Below are 8,529 nucleotides of genomic sequence, written 5' to 3' on the forward strand. Positions count from 1 at the left end.
TTAGCTGCTGCCAGGGGACCCCTGCCTGACCTTCTGGAAGAGGCTATTCTCAGACAGGACTAGCAGACATGGCCTCCAGCATAGAATACAGACAGCAAAACCAAACATTGAAAGGTCAGCCAGGAGGAAGCCAGAACAGAGCGGGAAGAGAGTTTCTGAAAAACGCCCTTAATAGCTTTAAAGAAAGACTATGTTACATCCACGAAACAAAGCCAGGCGTTCCAGAGAAAACAGAAGCGGGCGGGGAGAGCCTGATTTAAAAGGCATAAAAAGTTCCCAGGCGGGAAAGATTAGTTGACAAATTAAAAAGGCCAGCGAGTGCCCAACATAAAGAGTGTGGACCCACACCGAGGCACGTCCCTGGGAAACTTCAGAACCCAGATGCAAGAAGAAAATTCTTCAGCCTTCCAGAGGGGGCAGAAAAGGGGAGAGAAAGCAGGTCACATGCAAAGCATCAGAACACAAAATGGGCTCTGATATCTCGGCGACAAGCCTGAAATCCAGAACGCAAAGACGCAAATCTCCCAGATTCTCAGAGGAAAAAATTCCCAACTAGAATTCTTCACCCAGGAAAACTTTCAATCGAGCATGAGGCTAGAATGACATTTTCACACTCGTGCAGGGTCTCAGAATTTTAACTTCCTTGCATCGTTCTTCAACTTCGGGGGGTGGGAGGTGACCCCACCAAACTAGGGGCATGACTCCACCAAAACAATAAGGTAAACCAGGCTAATCCACTGCCAGTCCAGATGGCGGAGCAGGTGGACGGACGCTGTGCTCGACCCCTCTCACAACCACGTCACAAGTACAACAAAACTACAGAACAACCATCATTCAGAGTCACCTGAGGTCCTACAACTGGGGACACACATAAGGGGCCACCTCAAGACTGGTAGGAGGAGCAGAGATGCGGAACAGACTGGTCCCACACCCACCTGTGGCAGTTGGGTATCGGGAAGGACGTCTCAGCTGCAGGGGTCCCCCCCTGGAGGAGTGAGGAGTCCCAGCCCTACCCCAGGTGCCCCAGCCACAAGTTCCAGTGCTGGAAAGAGAAGTCCCCACAACTTCTGGCTGTGAAAACCAAAGGAGATTGAGGCTGAGTGGGACAGAGGGCAGCTGGAGTCATAGACATTCCTCTTAAGGGGCGCACAAACCGACTCACCGCTGATGGCTTCGCTGGCTCTAAGCTCCATCGCTGGGGCAGCTGCTCAAGGGCACCAGGGACACACAGGCAGGAACTGAGTTGTCGGGCTCCATAGCAAGAGCTGGAGGGACCCAGGCAGAAGTGCTGTCAGTTTCCACGGTTCCTTTGTTGAGCCCTCCCCTGCCCGGCGAGCAGATGCAGGAAGCCGCCATGTCTGCGTCTCCACCTACCTGGAGAACACAGGTTCCTCCCCACACCCAGGTGATTCCCTGAGGCCCCGCCCCTCCCAACGTGCGGGCCACCCAAGCCGCTTCCAGTGGTTGTTTTTCATACAAATGGCCTGGCTCAACTTATGCTGAGGACTTTCCTAAAATCTCTCAAAGGTTCACAAAACCCAAACAAGTAGCATCTGGCCTCAGCGTGCCCCATACCTCTTGCTGAGCAGCCCCAAGCCCAGCGCTAGAGGCAGCCAACCTCAGTTTGTGGCTTGGCAGATTCACTGCGAGAATCGACGACCCAGTGGGAGCCCGTGAGGTGCAACCCTGACGCTTTACGAAATCAAAATACTTTAGGGCTTCCCTCGTGTCAGTGGTAACGTGCAACGCGCAACCCATTACAACGGAAAAACGCGATACGCGAAATTTCAGAGAGATTTGGTTAACTTCCAAAGGGACGTATTCCTTTAAGAAATTTATTGACAACGCCGACAGCGGCTGCCGTGGCCCAGCACGGTCTCTCCAAACTGAAACTCGTTTTTAAAAACTACCCCCGAACGACGAGGACTCAGGGAGGAGTGTTCATTTGTTATTACTGTCGATAAAATGCAAATCACGTGAAAATCTTAATTATAACGGCACGATTAGTGATTTTGCTGAAGGAAAGGCAAGAAAATAAATTTTATGGAAAGAATGTACAATAACTCATAAATTATGCATGTTTTTTGTTTTATTACTCATCCAGGCATTATTGGCCCATCAACGCAACACCCAGGCATATGCAATAATCATTAAATTCACGTCTCTTTGCTATGTTGCCAGCTTTCAGTTATCAAAACATAACCCGTAATTTTATACATCTTTTCAGTTTTGTTACTACGAAGGTACATTTGTCAAAGCAGGAGGCGAGAACATCTTAAATTTATTTAACAGTTCGTTAACTGGGTTTATAATTTATAAATATATCGACATACGGTGCGTGGGGCTGTGTTTTACACTCTTGCCCCAAGCCCCCCAAATGTTACGGGTGGGCTGGAGCGGGGAGGAAGCGGGGGAGTGGGAATAGAAAGGGACCCGCGAGGCTCCAGAATATTCCATCCTAGGAAGCGGACACGGTGTTCGCCGTGTTACTTTTCTGCAAACGGTATTTATATTTTCTGCATTCTTTTGAACGTGTGATGTATATAACAGCACCAAATAAAATAAAAACAAGGGTGAGAAGAAGAACTTTTCATGTTTGCCACGCAGAGGTCGTCTGATTGCCAGGCAAGGCCGCGTGTAAGAAAGCACGCTGTGAACACAGAGAGCCTGGTGACGTTCGCTGTCCCTGTGGTTCACCTGGCTCTGGCCCAGGGCGGGGGGCGGGGGGGGGGGGCGTCGGGCCTGATGAGCTTGAGCTTGGTGGAGAATGAAAATCCCGTTGACATTTTTCTTACCAGAATTTTTAATCCCATGTTTTGTACTGGCTCTGAACATAATACTTGCCCGTTTTGGAAAATTTGGAAATTAAGAATAAAAAGCAAACATATATCACCCCTCAGAAAAACACCACTGCAGAAACGTCGGCCTATGTCCAGCTTTGAAAAAATGCATTTCTCTCTCCAGCTAATTTTTTATAGTTGAGATCAGCCTGTAATTATAATTTCTCACCTTGTTGTCCTTGTCACTTAATCTGCTACACGCTCCCCATGTGACGACAGACTCGTTGTGAGCATCTCTGGCCGCACGATCTACTTAACCATTTCCTTGTTCTAGGACTTGGAGGCGGGTTCTCATTTCTCACGCACAGATCACCTGGTGATGATAAACAGTATTCGTCCTACGTCTTCGTGTGAACTTCAATTTTTTTTTCATAGGATCAATATCTAGAAATGACCTTCAGAGTTCTGGAAATTCGGATGTGGCTATGGAAGACATTTATTTGATATGCATACTACTGAACTTTGTCACTGGGCACTGACGTGCCCGCCTGAGACCACGGGGCGTCTAAGGCTGGCTCCCCGGGTTCCACCCGCCGGAGCGGTGGTCGGTGAGAAAGCCGCTTCCCTCCGCCCGCCTGGTCACCCCTGGCGTCCCCAGTTATACCACAATCAGGTGCCACCCCTTCCCCAGGAGCCGCAAGTCGCAGGGGCCGGGGCAGGAAAGGCTGTGAGATCCTCTCGCCCACCACCGGCCTGGAGGTAGAACCCCTTCTGGTGACAAGAGCTTTGTCACCTCATGAGGACAGATGAAGTTAGCACAATGTGCGGGGGGCGGGTTTTGAAACTTGCCCGTGTTGCTCTTCCCTCGACGGCGTCTCGAAGCCGAATTCGAAACCGTGCTCACTTTAAAGGCAGAAGTGGCTAGAGGCCCAGGACAGCGCGACTCAGGGCTGCCACCGGCCACCGCGGGCCTTGCAGAGGCAGGTTCTGTGTGGGAGGAGGGAAGGGGCGGGCAGCCCGGGGCGGTGGGGGCGGAGCTCAGCCCGTCTCCTTGGTGACACGGGGAAGATGGGCGGCACCGGCCGGTCGGGGGGCTGTGAGGGCGGAGCGTGCGGCCCACCCCACGAACCCAGCGGCTTCCACCGGCCGCTGTCTATTAAATGGCGCTATTTAAACCTTGACAGTAACTCAGATTTGAAGCTGGCAGATTAATTTTATCTTAAATCTTTAGCCAGTGGAAATATATCAAAACGTGGCTTTTAACAATCAGACAGAGTGACAGAACAGGAGTTATATCTGTGTTTGGGCGGTATCTGCCGATGCCACCTGCCAGCGCAGGGCCCCTGTTGCCACGCGGACAGCGGCAGTGCGCCGCACGGTAGCCAGATGGCGCCACAGGGTGGCACCTTCGTTTGGGTCACGGCTCTGTCCCAGGTGCATAGAACGTCCCCGGCCCAGAGCAGACACTTGCCAAGTGCCCATCAAATAAACAACTTACCCAACAAACGCACCCACAGCACCTACCGCGTGCCGGCCGTGGCCTCGGCAGGGCGGGCGCGGTCCCAGGAGCAGAGCGGGAAGGCGCGAACGTGACGCGGAGGGGCGGGGGACGCGCGCTGTCTCCTCGGAAGCGTGACAGCCGCCGTGGTTCCGCTCACTCTGCCCTCGTTAGTGGGTGTCCCCGAGCCGGCGCCCCGTGTGGAGCGAGCACGGCGTGCGAACTCGCACGGAGGGGTGTCTGTTACTGACCCAGACCATCGCCCTGAGCCGACGGACACAAACGCCAGGATGCAGGGAGGTTGAGTGACTCGCCCGCGGTCACCTAGTGAGTCGGTGGCAGAATCCAGACCAGAGCCTCGGCCTCCCAACTCCTCCCTGGCCCTGTCTGCTGCTCCAGGGCACGTCCTCGGATTGCAGGGTGATCCAGCGTGGGCCGAGCCAGCACCTGAGGGTCGTGATAAAAACGACAGGGCCATGGCTGACAGGGGCTGTTATTCTCCTCACGTTGGGCACCGTGGCAAGTGCTTTGTAGCCTTGACCGGCTCTTCGTAAGACCCCGTGAAGGATCGATTCAGACTCTCACTTGACAGGCGAGGAGACACGTTCATGGTACTTCATTTCCGTATAAGTCCCCTTGTCCTTCTTCGTCCCTGCGTAATATTCCCGTGCGGCTGCAGCTCAGCACATGCACCCACTCCCCTACCCGTAAACAATTCAGGGGCTCCTGTTTCGGAATTACAAACAATGCTGTGATTACCCCGCGTTACTCATGTATCTGTGCAGACTTCAGGCATGATTTCTGTGGAGCAGAGTCCCAGAATATACACACATGATGATTCTTTTAATAGAAATTAAAATAGTATCCATCAAGAAAAGAGCAAAACCTATTTGATCAATTCCCAGCCCTCCGCGTACCAGCCTCAGGCACTGGCCACACTTAAAGCCGCTACGAAGCCAAGAGCTGAAACATAGCATCTCGTGTGTGTCCGCTTGGATTCTCTTACTTATCCGAGGGGATGAGCATCTTTTCAGCGTTCACGGGCCGTTCCTTTTTGTCTCCTGTGGAGAGCTGGCGTGCGTCTGGGAGCGGGCGCGTCCTCCTGGTGGGGTCATCCCTGTGGCCTGGCACCTCCACCCCGAATCCACGCGCTCTGGAGGGTGGGGGCTGTGCCCGCTGTGTCTCTGCACCCTGGCGGGGCTCAGAGTGGGTGGGTGCTGCTCAGACCAAGTGGGTGAGCGGAAATGACCCTTCACTAAGAACTTACTATGCGCCCAGCGCCATGCCGAGTGACTGCCCCAGGGCCCCATTTAACCCTCGCAGGAACTTGCTGAATCGGGTCTACATCTATTATTTCACCCCAAAAGTCCAAAGTCTGGAGAGCTCTAAAATCCCAAAGATTTTTCATAATTCATTTGTCAACAAAATCTGAATTCTCACGAGACCGTTCATCATGTCTATTGGCCACCTTAGTCTGAGGAGTCATGTCTTGCTACTTAAATAATAAACCTGATTTGGGGGCACTTGCCCTGTGCCCCGCGGGCACGGTTGGTGTTGTGCAAGCCACATCGTGTCACCTTGCCAAAATCCAGAACAACTCTAACGCGTGGAACCCTCCCGGCCCCGAGTTTGGGCTGAGGAATCACAGCCTGCACTGTCGTCCCTGGTTACAGATGAAGATGCCGAGGCCCAGACACTAACCTTCCTCAGGGCACCCGGGTGCTGGACGGCCAAGCAAGTCATTCAGCTCCGCCCCCAGCCTGTGGCCCTGACCGGGGCCTCTTCCTGCCCTGGCGCTCAGTGCCACACGATGGTCCCATGACCTGTGAACTCTACGAGCAGCGAGACTTCTGTGACGACTGCGTTTTTGCAAAGGCGACTAGATAGCTTTTCTCCAGAAGGATGGGGACGATGAAGGTGGGCTTGTCGACCTGGGATCTCAATCCCGGATGTCGTCCCAGCTCCCAAGTGCCAGGCAGGGGCCCTGTGTCCAGGGCACCTGAGCGCTCTCGCCCCAGGTGAGGCTGGAGTCGGCCGAGCGGGAGGCAGGCCGGCCTCTCTGACAGGTTAGTTTAATCAAAGCAGGATGGATGCCTGGCTCGTGTGGGAGGCGATCATTAGACAGACCGCCCGGGTACAAGGAAGTAATTATATTCTCACGCAAACCCTTTGCCATCAAAGCAAAAGTAATCGATAATTAAATTAGAAGTGAAATGAGCTGCTCAGGCCCATGGCACACTGGCCGAGCGGACAGTTAGTGAACCCTCCCCGTGCTGGGGGGACGGAGTGGGGAGCCCCAGACGCCGAGGTCCCCGAGTCACAGCGGCGAGCAGGGTACAGTGCATTCTCCTCAGTGACCAGGAGGGGCTTCAACACGGTCGATTCTCAAATATTGTGAAAGCGTCTACAGCCACGCCACCCTGAACACGCCCGATCCCATCTGATCTCGGAAGCTAAGCAGGGTCAGGCCCGGTTAGTACTCGGATGAGAGACCACCTAGGAAGACTGGGAGCTGTGGACACACACAAAAATAAACTATAAAATAATAAAATATAAAATAAAATAAAATAAAATATTGTAAAAGCGTAACATTGTCTCGGCTTGAAGAAAACGAGACACATAGATAAGAGAGGTGGAGGTGGCCACTGTCACGTAAGAAACGGCCCCGAACTCAGCAGGGTGCGAACGGCGAGCGTGGACACCTGGGCACGATCCCGTGGGCTGCGTGGCCCCACCGGTGTCCGCCGGTCTTAGCTCCCTCTCATTCTCCTCCCGAGCCAGGAGGCTGGCCAGGGCACCTCTACTAGGGGAGCTGGAGGGGCCCGAGGGGACAAGCAGAAGCACGTGGGGCCTCGTAAGGCTTGGGACCGACACACAGTGTTTTGCACACCTATGTCACCGGCCGAAGCAAGTCACCTGCCCACGTCGCGTGTGGAAAGTTCAGCAGACTTCTGAGGTGCCGAGGACAAGGGGCTGGAGGTGGGCGGAGCTCCTGCGCACCCACCTCCGGCCCTGCCCCACACCCAGAGGCGCGGTCACACACTCCCTCTCCCTGGTTCACCATCGCCACCCCAGCTGGTGGCATCCTTCAGGATCTGTCAAAGTCACCTCCTCTATCTGAGATCTGCCACCCCGGGGGAGGTGGGCAGAGAGCACATCTTGCTCCTCTGCAAGTCGCCAAGGTCAGGGGCTTCTGTCCAGCTGGCAGCACCACCCGTGTCCCTGGTGCCAGTCTGCACCAGGAGACAAGTGTGATGGTGATGGACATGGCCGTGTCCTCACGGAAGCCAGCAGGGACGGCCCGAGCCAGGAAGCGGGGGCCGGGGGCAGGGGTGGCCTGGAGGGGCTGCTTCGGCCCGGGGCTACGGGACACACGCAGCGCCCGCACGGCGGAGAACGGGGTCAGGCAGCGGGCAGTGAGCCCCGCACGTCGTCAGTCCAGCAGCGCGGCGGGCCACCGTCCTACAGGGAGTCCCTGCAAGGGACCAAGAGCGTCCCGTCCCCAACAGGACACCGACACGACCAACCCGGAGTCACCAAAGGGGCCGTCCGCAGGACAGGGGGCAGGCCACATCTCGGGGCCGGCACATGGCGGCATCCCGTCCACAAGTGGAAGCGAAGGAAGCTCAGCGACACCTCCGCGGGACGGCAGTGTCCCCGCCGAGCGGCTTTCAGACACCACTGCGTGCCTGCGAGGCGGCCGTGTGCGGGCCCAAGCGCCCCGCGACACGGGGGAGCGTGGCTGGACCTCGGCAGCCGTCGGCGCCCCTGCCCGAGGCCCACGGCCCCCGCCCGGTCCCTCCCAGTGCATAACTGAAACTTGGGGAGTTGTTGCTCAATGGGTAAAAAAGGACATTATTAAAACGTTATTAATAATATTTTTTAAGGATCTGACAACAGCACCAAAAAACACAGAAGAGAATACTGCTCTATTACGCGCCCCCATGTGGCCTCAGACGAGCCGCGTGACTCCTGGGGGACCCCGCTTCTCTGTGTGGCAGCTGAACCTTTAAGATGCTATTGGAATCTCAATTATATCTAGATGCACATTAAATGTCTTATACGTGTACATGCACACACGTATTTATGTGTTGCGAATGATGGATGCCTTTATTGACCAATAAATTGGTTTTATTATGTTAGTGGGCCTAGAAGAGTTCTATTCAAAAGCTATTATTAAAAATTGTTTTTAATAAAAATGAAAATGTAACATGTACATTAAAGCAAAATTCTAAGATTCTTTATGTTATT

General features: G+C 54.4%; 1 pseudogene; it reads left to right on the forward strand.

The window, feature by feature from the left end:
- The first annotated feature begins 6,680 nt into the window (after window positions 1–6,680).
- Window positions 6,681–6,799, forward strand: LOC112484730 (annotated as a pseudogene).
- The last annotated feature ends 1,730 nt before the right edge of the window (window positions 6,800–8,529 follow it).

The sequence above is a fragment of the Pteropus alecto genome, unplaced genomic scaffold (genome assembly GCF_000325575.1).
Source record: "Pteropus alecto unplaced genomic scaffold, ASM32557v1 scaffold118, whole genome shotgun sequence".
NCBI classification, from domain to species: domain Eukaryota; kingdom Metazoa; phylum Chordata; class Mammalia; order Chiroptera; family Pteropodidae; genus Pteropus; species Pteropus alecto.